We start from the raw sequence: 14,717 nt of genomic DNA on the forward strand, positions 1-14,717 counted from the left end.
GGTGAAGGCCTTCCAAAGTGCAAGCCAGCCATCAGCCAAGAGAGTGAAACCTTATCTCTTTAGGGTTCTGTGGTTTGAGTTCAGTGTGTAAACAACATTCGCCACTGTTTAACGTGGGAAACATAACTAGAGCCTCGAAAACAACCCAGAATTGTTTTGTTTATGCCCATTATACATCAGTTAGGTCTATACTACTATCTACTATTGGCTTCTAGTCTATTATCTCAATGCCTGTGAAATCCTGTATTATGTTGGAGATACTTTTGAAGAATGGGCAATAATTCAGTTTCAACATCAATCCCTTCCAGGAATTTGTCATTTTTGCAACGCCAGGTTTTTGGGGGACAAAATCAAGACTTCCTACATGACACAGTGGTTAGCACTGTTGCCTCACAGTAACACAACCAGAGTTCCAACCAGAGTCAGACCACATACTCCTGCCATTGGCCTTGACCAAGGTACTGCAATTATAACTGGTTTGGAGTTGGTCCCTGGGCGCCGGACTGTGGCTGCCCACTGCTCTGTTGTCTGGTGGTGCCTAGAACTAGGCTCAAGACTAGGGGAGACAGAGCTTTCTCCACCACAGCGCCTAGATTGTGGAACAGCCTCCCCCTCAGCATATGGACCGCCCAGACCGTGCAGGCTTTTAAATCACTTTTAACACTTTGACTGCCGGAAAACGCTTAAAAGCGTCATTCCCGGCCATGGTCAAGTTGCCGGAGGACGCTTTACAGCGTCCTTATATCAATATTTCAAAAATCTGCGATCGGATTCATATTTTCCCTCCGCTGGCCTGAGATCCACCAGGAGGACCCACTGAGCTCTCTGGCGGTTCAGGAGCGCCATCTGGTGGCCGATCGGCGCAATCGCCAAACAGGAAGTGCTATGGAGGTTGTGCTGGTCGGCCGTATTACTTCCGGGCACTCTGTTTGGCTACCGGGACTCGATCTCGACACAATACATAGCGATCGATTGCCAATAACAACATGATTTGGACATATATACTATTATGCAAGCTGGAAATGGACCCGATATTTCGACATACCATAATAGGTAAATGACTGTTCCACGCTCATCGCCCAACGGCGCGAGGAGGATACGGTAAGATTCAGCGTTATTTTTGATCGTATTCCATATAAACTGTTATGATGAACATATCACCCACACTAGATGAATGATATAACGCTGCCCACGGAATTATAAACGATCCCCCGCCCATCCGGTCATCATCAGATCATACGTAGATCATTCTAGAAGTACATCCAATTGAATTTTTTTATATCGCCCCGATTGCCATCAAACTGTATTTCATCATCAATATAATGCATTTGGGGCTATATATCACGTTCTGGAGAAAGCTGCAGAAAGAGATGAAAACATACTTATACATTAGACCATACTTTACTATGAATATGTGAATGAAAAAGTTTAACGTTGCTACACAATGAACAATACATATAGGACTTTGAATGGGCCCTAATAATGGCAATGTAGCAATAGAATTTAAAAAGTTATAGCCCTGCAAAGAAGGGGAATTTCTCCATAGACAAATAGCGCTGGCAATCCACAGTCATTTTCCGGATTTCTGGCCGGCACCCATAGTGTTAAAAACCTACCTGTTCTCCTTGGCCTTCCCCCCCACTTAATCACCACTAGACCCCTGGCCCTTCTATCCTCTTTATTTTACTGTGTCCTACCTGTTTTTATTACTTTCATTGCTTTACTATGTTTTTAATCTTATATCTTGCATCATATTATTTTGTTTTTATTACTTTCATTGCTTTACTATGTTTTTAATCTTATATCTTGCATCACATTATTTTGTTTTTATCAACCTGCCTGTGAAGCACTTTGGTGCCAGCTGCCGCTGCCTGGAAATGTGCTATATAAACAGGGCTGTACGTTAACTTTTTTTGCACATAGCAGCACTGGTGCTACAGAGGTTGATAGTTTTGTAGCACAGGCCAAAATCTTGTAGCACAAGTATAAACGTGTTATATTTGTAACAGTCACAAATGTGCCTATTGTATTTGTGTTATTTAGTTGCAGTGCCATGTTTGGCTGTCATTTAGTATATCGCCATGTGTTATTATTACTATAATACTCTCATATGCTATTTTCAATTAATATCATAAACAACATAAGGAATATTAGCATAATTTTGAGTGGACTGAAGGAATGAGTCAGCGTTAATAGTTTTAAATGCAAATAATTTATTGAAACATAGAAGTGGGGTCGGTTGGGACACACACACAATGGGGGACCCTGATGTAAACAAGACAAACGTCTTTCTCTGGTCTGCATCCCCTTAACAATTGTGTGTATTGAGCCGTACTGTACCCATTCTGCAATCTGTTAAATAAAGTTTTCATTCATCACACAGACTGTTTCAACTCACCACCCCGCATCATATTGTAGTCTAGTCTGTCTTCAAACTTCCACTCCTCTCGAAACCTTTTTATATTTGAATATCAACATTATCTGTCCATCCTCAGTAATCCTCAGTTTACTATAATATACTCTAGGGATGCTCGATGTTGGCTTTTTTACCGATACCGATATTCCGATATTGTCCAACTCTTAATTTCCGATACCGATACCAACCGATACCGATATATGCAGGGTTTCCTCCCAAAAAAACGGAATAATTTCAGGTAACTAATAATTTCACTGGATGCATTCAAAAGGCTTTCTAAATGTAAGCATTATCTGTGCAAAATATGATCATTAAAAAAGTAAAAATTAACATTACATATCTCTTGTTGAATTAAACCAACATGCATACTTTTGACAATAAATAAAATAAGAATTGGTTCTTACTTGCTTGCCTGGGTAAATAAAAGGTTAAATAAATGTTAAAAAAAAAAAAAAAAAAAATTTTTTACTGATACAGATATTTTCCGATATCACATTTTACTGCCGATATCGGCCGATAATATCGGTCGGCCGATAATATCGGACATCCCTAATATACTCCTGTCCTGAGTCCTGACTAGTGACTTCATCGTCTTTCCAAACGCACACACGCACACACACACAGGGAAGGGGAGAGAGTGCCCCCCCATTTCCCTTTCCCCAGTCCACACTGTGTCTGCTGGCTCTGCGCCTCTGCCTCTGATCAGGATTAGCTTGTTAGCTTGCTAACGTTGTAGTGATTGTAATGGTACATAAACGTTAATTTCGGGCGATGTGCGCATAAAGGAATGGCGACGGTGCAAAGCATGTAGATGCATTTGACCCGTTGCGAGAGAAAAAAAACACCACAGACTTATTTCGGGACGTGTAGGCGCACTGCTGTGTAAACGCAGCAGTGCGCACCAACCGACCAACGCGCTGCTCTGCTTGCAGAAGCACGGATAGGGCGGATATGACTCGTCGAGTTGTCAGAGTTTTTTCAAAATAAGAGTATCATATGCACCTGAACGTTGCTAGCTGTCGGAGCCTAGTTATTATAACTGGAGCTGCGCTTGGGCAGAAATGAGACCCGCTACAGGATTTTCAAAATAAGAGTATCTATATGAACCGAATCCCTATCGCACCAGTGCTACTGAAGTAAATCCATTCATCGCACAGACCGATGTTGCTGTAGCACGTGCGATATATATGTCGCACTGTACAGCCCTGATATAAATAAAATTTACTTGACTTGACTTGCTCCTAAATAGTTAGGATGGGTTAAATGCAGAGGACAAATTCCTGGTATGTAAAAATTAGGGCTGTCTTAAATACTTCGAAGCTTCGTTCGATGGCACAAGCTTCGAACATTAAAAAAAAAATCAAAGTTTAAAAAAAAATAAAAATTTATAATTTATTTTTTTCAAATTTCTTTTTTCAAATTTTTTATTTTATTTTTATTTTTACTTCGGTGTGTGTGCATGTGTGTGCATGGGGCCATTGGGTGGGACTGGGGGACAAATACACTGGAGGAAAGTAACCCAGCTCAGCACTGCCCAAATTATATCATCACTATTGCCCGTTTGAAGGATATCATCCTCAAACACATATACACCACCTACACGCCTATTCTCAGTCCTTGCCCCACAATGGTGGAATGAACTACCCACCCCAGTTAGGACAGCCGAATCCCATCCAATCTTTCGCCGTCGACTAAAGACGCACTTCTTCAACCATTATCTGAAATCAAATTTAAAAAATAAAATAAAATAAATCTAACCCTAACTAACCGTACTGTCATGCACTTGTCCTAATAAACTAACCTACACTGTAACACGCAACACTTTGATGAATATTGTTACTCAGCTGATAAGAGTTGTATCCTTCCTCATAGGGCTGGGCGATATGGCCTAAATATGATATCACGATATTTTCTGACCTTTCGGCGATACACGATACACATCACGATGTTTTTCTTTTTTACCCCAAACAATTCATTATGAGGCTTACCAAGACAGTATTTGAGTTTGCAAGCTAACATTAAAGACAAAATAAAATACCCATGCATTTAGCATTTTTATATTAGATTTAGATTATTAGATTATATATTGCATATGAGATATTATATGATTTAGATATGAAATATGATGAATTGAAAATGGGGGACCCTGATGTAAACAAGACTAAAGTCTTTCTCTGGTCTGCATCCCCTTAACAATTGTATGTATTGAGCTGTACTGTACTGTACCCATTATGCAATATGTTAAAGTTTTAAATCAATCAATCAATAAATAGCATTTTAGCATTTTTATGAAACTACTGTATATATGTATGTCTCTAAATGTTTTGATGAATTGAAAATGGAGGACCCTTATGTAAAAAAGCCGAAAGTCTTTTTCTGGTCTTCATCCTCCTGTACTGTATTGTACCCATTCTGCAACCTTTTAATACAGTTTTCATTCATTCATTCTGACGGAAACATAATCATTTTGATTGACAGTCGAGTCTGCCAATGACGTCACACCGCTTGCACCCGCCCTGCTGTTCTTAGCACCAATCGGCAAGTGTTTGACTTCCTGAATGTCTCGTGTGCTAAACATCAACAAAGCTACTAACGTTAGCTCCCCGCGGCCGTCGAGTAGGAGACCAGTGCTTGACTAAATGAGGCATAATGATTTTACTACAACGAATGTTATAATAAAAGCCTTTCCATACATCTGTCTGATTGAAAACTTTATTAACAGACCGCGGAATGGGCATATCTCAGCACAGGCTGAGATATGAACGAGTAACGTGTGGACAGATTGACGCGACACAATCCTCTTGGGCAAAACGTTGTGGACAGCAACGGTCGGGGCGCCTGCTCAGCAAGGGTAGGATCTAGGGAGAGATAGTGCGGCCGTTTTTTTACACATCGGTATCGGTCCGATATCAAGATAGGACCGATATTAAATAAAAATAAAAATAAAAAAACATTTTTTTTAATTTTTTTTTGTTTTTTTTTTTTTTACATGTTTTTGCCTTAAATAGTTTCAAAATATCAATCATTTCTGAAAATAAGTTACAAAAGTAAAAAAAATTATGCGTTTTGGAAAATAGCTCTTTATTTGATTATCATAAAAAAGTGTTTTCTATACAGAGATATCGACATCGGTAAATATCGGTATCGGCCAGAACAGCAATATTAATATCGGTTATCGGTATCGGCCACAATTTTCACATCGGTGCATCACTAGTCGGAGGAAAGCATGCGACAGTCTCCGGTCTCTCGGACCAACAGTAGGGGAAAGTGCGCAACAACCAGGAAGGGTGGGATGGGAGAAAAATCGGAAAAAATTCTTCGCCATATCATCACTGATCGGTACCTTGCGATGCAGCTGGATTTGCGAGACCACGTGTTTATGGTTACATTTGCACTCTGGTTAGATGACAAACTTATTTTCGCTGTACTGTACTGACAATACATTTGTATTTAATCTAATATAATAAGTAAGGCAATTAAAATGTCTATATATTGAAGGCTACATCCTGTGCGCACGCGAGGGAACATATATGCGCATGCCGTGCACGTGACGTCATTAAAACACAGTGCAACCCCTTATGAAATCACCACTGCACCACTGTGTGTAACAAACCATCTGGAACATCAGGTTACCTCCGATATCAAATCTGAGAGCGTTGGGCTGGCATCGGTACCCAAGTCAAGGTTTTTCTAATACTGATGACAACAGATTCCCCACTCTCCCCAAATCGCTTGGCACAAGACGGTCCCAGGTTGTTTCACACAAACAGGTCTATGGCCTGCGCTGTCCTCACAAGGCCATCTCAATTAAATAAACTCTGTTAATTCAGCCAGGAGTGACCAGCACAAAGGGCCATTGTGACACAGGACACCACCGTGATTCCCTCCCTCCCTCTCTCTCAATCAAGGCAACCAGACACATTAGCATGGCATTCAATGAGGCAGACTCTAACATGGGCTGCTGCATCTTCAGTCCACATCCACATCCAGGTGGAGGGACAATCAGGAGGACTACTGCGGTGGGGCGTGGTGGTGGGGGGGGTTCCCTGGTAGTTTCAATGCATAGCCACTAGGGGTGTAACGATTCGATTCGATTACGATTATTCAGGCAACGATTCAATGCATCATGAAATCTCTTCATTTGACCACGATTCGATTCAATTCGATAAATTTTCTATCAGTTAATTCCCCAAAAAATTTTGAATACACAAATGTGGCTGGGGGAACCGATTCACTCAGCATGAATGGACTATGGGTCAATAAAGATATAATTTTTTTTTTGTTTTTTTTTTATAAATGTCGATTAATTTCGATTATAATCGATTCTAACATATTCAAATCGATGCATCGATTCTTCTAACACATTAGAATCGATGCATTTCGATTAATCAATGCATCGTTACACCCCTAATAGCCACTGTCACCAATTTAGACATGTAAAAACATGGAATGCAGTAGACTGAGGGGCGCCTCCACAGGAACACTTACTGGCCATGTGCAAAGTCTACACAAACATGCTGTTAAGACAAACTCCAAGAGGCACTTTCAGAGGCCGACCGCCAACAGCTTTTCAGTCTTCCTGGGCTCAAACAGCAACGTTATCCGTTTGACCATCGTTTATTTTTTATCCAACAGCTGCAGTTCAAACCTAAATGGTGTTGTATCAACTCAGACGTCATTGGCTTGATATAGAACAGCGTTTTTGCTGCCATACGAATACGATGCAGGTTCCATATTGAACTATAATAAAGGCCAACAACAGTTTCACAAAAACATTGCATGATACAAAAGTCTTTAAGTAGCGTAATATCTATGAAATATGTTGCCTAACTTCAGGTACGGGAACAAAATGCTCTCCCAAAAACATAAACACCACTGAGGTGAAACGAACAACCAACACCACTGGAGCGATGGATCCGGATGACGTGCTTTTATGCACAACAACGGTAACCTGGCTATTAAAGTCCTCCAGATTTGTCTGTTATATATATATATATATATATATATATGTATATAGAGGAAACTGATATTACAATGTAGTATCTGACAACTTCTGCTCTTGTCATGAGATTTGAAACAGACAATAAATGACTAACACAGACCCATGCTGTGGTCCTTGTTGGGACAGGACAGATATTCGTTTACGACTGGAGGGCCCGGGTCGCGAGGATGAAGAGACGGGGGGGGGGGGGGGGCACACATGGGTAGCAACACGCTTCTACAAGAAGAGCGGTAACATTTGCAACCCAAATTCAGAGCTGCCGCCTATATTTGATTAGTGCACCCTGATGTCACGTAACCAGGACAACTGAGGCGTTGCAGGCTCCTGGGGATGTCCCTCCTTCTGGTGGGCTGTTCTGGGCTGAAAAGGCAAGGGCGGTGAGGAGGAGAGATGAAAAATGTGTGCAGCCGTGGTCATTAAAGTCAACCATCGCAGGAAAGCGCGTTATGCCTTAAAAGCAGGGCCTAACAAAAATAATGGTTGGTTTCAGGTTGCCGACCGACCCTGCCGATTTAGGTGCGACCCAATATATTTTATGAGTTAAAAAAAAAATTATATATTAAAAAAAAAAAATCATTTTTTTTTTTTTTTAGAATAAAGTTTCATAGAAATCTTAGTCAAACATTTAGTATTATGGATATTAAACATGCTGGCAGAGTACATGCATCCATGTTGTTGTGAACATTTTAACCCTTTCACTGCCACACGACAGCCGGTTAACCCTTTCACTGTGACAATACAGAAGGTTAGCCCTTTACTATCACACAACCGACGGCGATGCTCCATCATTAGCATCATTAGCTCCGCATCCGCGGAGCTAATGATGCTAATGATGGAGCATCGCCGTCGGTTGTGTGATAGTAAAGGGCTAACCTTCTGTCGTGTGGCAGTGAAAGGGTTAATTAAATAAAGAAATTCCCTATCCATAGTCGCCGTGGGAAAGAATATAAAAAAAAAAAAAAAAAAAAAAAAAAAAAAAATCCCTACCTACCCATGGCCAAACTGACAACCAACCTGAAACCAACTATTATTTTTGTTAGGCCCAGTCACCTCTAAACAAAAGGCCAGATAGTATCGGTGCACAGAGCTGGAGCCTTAATTGGTGTAATATCCATGTTATGGGCCAGATGGTTCCAGAGGTCCAGAGAAATGCACAGAGCCCAGGTTAACACATTCTTCACAGGTACAACAAAACATGATGACCGATTGAGGTGGCCATGAAGCCAAAGCACTCTGCGTACAATAAAAAAGTAGCCTACCAAGTTACCAACGTTCACTTCCTTTAAAGCAGAGGCTTTATTGCTTCTGTTAGAACAGAATGTTTAACTTTTTTTTTTATATATTTTTTTTATACCCTTAACTATAGTCTGATTATGGAAGTAATTCGATTAGGCTAAAGATCCACCAGATGTGGTAACAAACAACTACATTCAGCCAGCTCCGATAACTGAACTATATCAAGCCCTGCCTTCTTTTCTTGATCCTCCAATCACAACTGCCGCCTCCCTCGGTCCAAAGTTTCACCTTTCTTTCATCAATGTAATGAAATGGCTAAATAAAACAAACAATAGGGAAACAGCCTGAAATTGACAGTCAAATCACAAGGCTGTCAGCAGAGGTCAATAGATAATGAGGTAGGCTACACGTAGTAGACATAGCTTTCCTCTTCAGTCACATTTTTCAAACTATAGAATCTTTACAGACGGAAAAAATATCCCAAAGCACATTGCACAGATGTCGACCGACTCACAGGTTAGCTTTCTTAATGAAGTTAGCCAATTACACACTTCTAAAAGAGACGGACACTTCAAAAGAACACTACCGCTTTGAGAGTAAATAGCTTTTCTTTTACTCCGGGTCAGAGTACAAAATTCTTTGATAAGGCCTGTTAAAGGACAATACCGCCATGTTTGATAATGTGGGTTATTTTCAACATCATTCTTGCCTTCAGAGGACTTTCAATCCCAGAAATGCAATCTCTTTTGTGGAGTTTTATTCCATTCATAAGAGATTTTGTAGCCTTAGTGTGTTGAAGCCATTGAAAAGAGCTCCAATATATTAAATACTTACAGTAAAAAAAAAAAAAAAAAAGTTTAAGCTGAATGGAATTTTGCATGGTTTCCCCGTGCTCGCAAGAGTTTCCCCCCTGATAAGATAAACCCAATGGAAAAACATGCACAACAACAGATCGCTAACGCTGTGGCGTCCTTGACGAAAACAGACAGGAGCACTTGGATTGGTCCGCGGGGCGCGGCTCACGTTGACGCCATATCTGCTCCCGGCTGCCCAGTGCCCATGGGGGGGAAGGACGACGGGATGGGTTAGGCGCAGAGACTATCGCATCGGCGACTGAGAAAGACAATGCATGTGTGTGTGTATCCTGTGTGTGTGTGTGCCGCTCGAATTGCATGTCCAGTTCGTTGCATGCCGATTAAAGACCCCCTAAAGAGGTCCTGCATTATTATCATCATGCTCTGCGAAAAAGTGACTCAGGCCATGTCCAGACGAAACCGATTTCGGTCGTATCAGGCAAAGTATTACCTTTCATCCACACGGAACTGCGTTCTGGGAGCCTGAAGACGCTACTTTCTGAGACCGGCTCTCAGAGTGCGCAATTCTGAAAACGGCCCCCTTGTGTGGCCGTCTTTACAAGCGATACGAGTCTTTTCCTGAACCGATGACACGATAGCCCACCTCTCCCTTACCCCGCGTGTGCAAGCTCAGCCAAACATCACAACAACAATGGCATCAGAGTAGTTGCGTTCGTGTTACAGAAGCTATTGAGCTTGATCGGGCTTTTACAGCTAAATGTACTGCGCCTGTACTACCACCGTCGACAACAGATTGACATCTCCCTTAATCCGCATGCAAACCCAGCCAACAAAAAAAGAAACATGATACATATAGTCTTATATGTCCAGATATGTCCTGGCTAGAAGTGTTTATTAAACACTGGGAGTTATTATTAAACAACAATGGCATCAGAGTAGTTGCGTTCGTGTTACAGAAGCTATTGAGCTTGATCGGGAGGCTACTGTGATGCAATACACGATACTGCTAGAGATTAGAGTCACATAGCTGGCCCTTTTCTGAAAACCCAAGTAGTAGCCAAGCACTATTGTACCATAGCATACCCCTTCAGTTGATCATGACAAATCCTCTCATACCTTGACGATTAAAAAGCCTCCATCATTTAGTAAATAAAGCTGTAACCAGCCAGCTAGCATTGATGCTATTCAAAATGCTATCAACATTAGCTAAATAGCTAACCAACTAAATACAATAAACAGTGGCATCCTGAGGTAACGTTAAATACAGACAACGTTTGGACACAGGGACAAGTTAAACATCAATCAATTACTTTAATACAACACAAGTAGTTTGAGCCGTGGTCTCCGTCTCTCTCTCTCCACTCCTTTGAAAACTAACGTTAAGTTAGCTCAAGTTATCGAAAACGACAACACTTCCAGTCGGGGGGTTTCAAAATAAAAGAGCGAAGTCTAAAGACAGGAAAGAAATTTATTTTGTAAATTTGTGGCACGCACTTATTTCTTGAGACGTTTTCATTTTTTTACAGAAACCTTTTTTTAAAATGAAAACTAAATGAAAACGAAAAAGATCAAAATCGTTTTCGTCTGGACATGGCCTCAGTGCAGTCAGTGGTGTCACTTTTTGTCTTGTGATGTTACCGCATTATACCGTACCGTAATATAGCCCAATACTTACAAATGTTGCTGGATTACAGCACAATGGAGCAACATTTCAGTAAAAAAAGGTGATACAATCAAGAGCTGTTTTAAGGGTTTTAGAGACGTGTTAAAATGGTACGACTTTTTTTTTGCAGTGTACAACTAACATGTCAGAATGGTGGTGTTGCAGTTAGACTTTGGATAGTATAATCAAGATTATTCAAGATAGAAAATCAGTCAAATCTGTCCTATTTTGCAAAGGACGTTTGGGAGGGAGGAGGCATTTCAGATGCTCCAATTCAAGCAGGACTTGCTCTGCGTCTACACAAAAATAACAACAGTAAAAAACAATATCTAGCAACAAGCTACTGTAGCCATTTCCCAAGTGAGCAGCTAACAGCAATGAAATAAAACAGTGAGGTTAATCAAATGTCATTAGGCCAAACCAGATGTGTGACTCTGGCTCAAATCAATTTAAGGGAACTTGTGAAACTAAACAGAAATTGGGTGCGTGTGAAGATCAGGGGAACTCCTTAATGTCACCCACGTTTTACTCTTGTATACCAGATACAGGTTGGCTATAGCATTAGCAGCACTACAACTGTTTAGAAGAGTCAACAACTCTGTGGCTGGTTCTGCCCATCAACTGCTGACAGTGATTCTAGGCTGTATGTTGAATCAGCTGTTGGGGCTTGCTTGTACAATCTAACTGAGGACCAGACAACCTCAAACTGCTTCAGACCTGCGGCCACCGGCGCATTTTGGACGATCGACAAGAAACAGCGTGGACAGTGTTTGTCAGCTTTTTAAGAGTAGGAAAACTTGGAATCGCTTGAGCGTTGATACTGATGTGGTCGATTCTATGAATGAACATACGCTGCTGTGACAGGGAAGAATGTGTCGGTTGTCAGGGAGACAAGTTGCCTCGACCTCGCCGACTAATTAGCACAATATTGAGCGCGAGCAGCCCATTTACCATTTTAGTTTGTAACGGATATAATAATAGTATACCAACAACCATATTATATCTCATGTATCAATGTAAAAACAAGTATGCATTACGTTTCCAGGTAAATATTAGAAAAACACAGGCTAGGCTACGTCCTGCCCTGCGAGCGGCCTCACAGGAAAATACCAGAATATTCACCAAGATTGAGCAGCTGGCTTTCTAGTTCACCTCTTAATTAAATGAACAAGGCTCTCAGTCTATGGAATAACTCGTCCACTGCAAATCAAAACACAGAACAATTTAGAGACTCTCACGCCAGCAATCTAAATAACCTTATTATGGCGTACAAGCCAAGATGACCCCCCCTCCTCCTCCACTTGTGACAATATTTCAGCACTGTGCACTTCTTGCAAAAAGTCATTTCACGGCAGCATTAGTAGCGTTACTGGACTATGGTGAGACTTATTTATAGTAATGAATGCCTGTAAAGTAAGCATGTCCTCGTCTATTCTGGGAGGCAAAAATACTTACCCTTCAGTAGCCTCTGCACACACAAGTGCGTACATTTGGATAAATACAAAAGACCCACAATGCCACAAACAACAACAACAGATGGCTCAAACCTACACTAGTACACAACACTGTGGCCATGGATTCCTGCCACTGAAATAACTGCAGGGTGATCACCTCCGATTCTCTTTTCTTTAATCCCCTGTCTCCTTTGTTTTTGGTTCATCACTGGGGCCTAAACATCTGTTCGGTGAGAAGGCAACAATGTCGGTCACCCATTATGTCACGACCTTGCAGTGCAAAATAACAGCAAACACTTGCACTTCTCCATCACTTTTTTCATGTAATTTTTTTTTTTAAAGTCTAACTGTACAATTACCACAGACACACACACACAGAGTAAAACACAGCCAACAACACAGGACGAGAGAGAAAATAAATAACATTTAACTATAAAACATAGGCCTATATTAATCCTACCCAAGCTGAATTAAATATAAATACGTTGCCAACAACAGTCAGACATTGTTTGGAGAGAGCATTCTGTATCTGGGACAATCTTGTGATAATCCATTACATCATGTGCTTAGCTAGCTAGTACACAGCCTCCTGGCCTCTCTGGTACTGATACCCAGCATCAACCTTTGAACTACTTATGGAGTACGAGGGCAGTCCGTCTACTCTATGCGCCTCGTGAACTATATATACTATATATATATGTGTGTGTGTGTGTGTGTGTGTGTGTGTGTGTGTGTGTGTGTGTGTGTGTGTGTGTAAGCTATCGTGATCTATTGTGAGTATCACTATCAAGTTGAGGGTGGGCTGCCTGTCGTTTGATTGATTGATTGATTGATAACTTTATTAACAGATTGCATAATGGGTACAGTACAGTACAGCTCAATACATACAATTGTTAAGGGGATGTAGGGCCAGAGAAAGACTTTCGTCTTGTTTACATCAGGGTCCCCCCATTGTTGAATTGATTCAATCCCACTGGGTCAACAACAGCACTCACCTGGCGCGGATGGAAAACACAACAAGCAGTGAGTGTCGCGTCGCGCACAAAGTTCTCGAGCTTCTAGAGCGGCTCGTCGCATCCCCACGCGCGCTGCCTACAAATCAAACGCTAGAATTGGACAAAGTTCAACACTATACACCCATGTCACGCTCTACTATTATGTTACAAGTTTACAACATATATGGGGAAAGGTAACACTCTTCAACCACCTCGCTACGTTTCCTGACATTATGTTCAACTTGTTTTTCTCGGTCACGTTAGTCGTCGTCGAGCTCAAATAGATATATATCTGGTTAGTTAGCTGCTCGACAAGTTTGGTCGGAGCGACGTTAGCAGCTATCGGATCGCGGGGTTGAAACGTGTTCGCAGTTGTCGACGTCATGTTAGTTCGCGGAAGAAGTAAAGAGATAAATATAGCTAGTATAGTGTTTAGCTACTATGGTAGACGTTTCGGTTGTTGTTACTATTGCATTTGCCACGACGGTGTGAAACAACAGTCCACTCACTGTTCCGAGGCAAAGCCAAGAACTCAAAGAACAGAATAAGGGTAACGTTAGCTAGCTGTGGCCACATGCAGTCGCTTCTTGATCTGCCATGCTGGCTGCTCTTATCAAAGTCACTTGACTACATTTTCTACTTTACGCTTCCCCGGCGGGAAACAACAACCCCCGTTTTAGCGATATTTCACATACAATAGTTAGGGGAAAAAACATGCTCAAATACTCACATTCATGCACGCTGTGCCTTAAAGCGACGTGGGGGGAAATGTGTGTTACAGCTTATTCTCCGATGCCTCTCGTCTCGCACAATGTCAGAGATCAGATCAGCAGCTGCTTCCTCAGACACGCAGCGCCGCGCACATCACAGCGCACGGCAACGCTACCAAACCCCTCGCCGTCGCCATGGCAACAAACCCACTTCAGCCAATCAAAACCCCTCCCCTTCCCATATCCCCTGGCAACTGCCGCAGCGCAGAAGCTCTGCGAACTCGCACGCCATCCTGTTTTACAGCGCCGTGCAATGTGCATTGCTTTCACTTTTTTAGCCAGCTGCCTCTAATGCCTTCAACGAGGAACGAGGAAAGAGCTTTTCCTTTAGCCCCCTCACCCCCAATCTCAAACATACTTGTCTGA

The 14,717-nt window shown here is 41.7% G+C and overlaps 1 protein-coding gene across 1 annotated transcript in view; it reads right to left on the reverse strand.

Moving 5' to 3' along the window:
• The window catches only part of foxn2a (forkhead box N2a), a 78,467-nt gene extending 64,043 nt beyond the window's left edge, over nucleotides 1-14,424 (reverse strand). The window contains exon 1 of the mRNA XM_084321447.1: nucleotides 14,312-14,424. The gene's annotated coding sequence lies outside the window, so the exon portion shown is untranslated. The remainder of the gene's footprint in view (nucleotides 1-14,311) is intronic.
• Between the last annotated feature and the right edge of the window lie 293 nt (nucleotides 14,425-14,717).

Source organism: Notolepis coatsorum (genome assembly GCF_963971535.1).
Source record: "Notolepis coatsorum genome assembly, chromosome: 9".
Lineage (NCBI taxonomy): Eukaryota > Metazoa > Chordata > Actinopteri > Aulopiformes > Paralepididae > Notolepis > Notolepis coatsorum.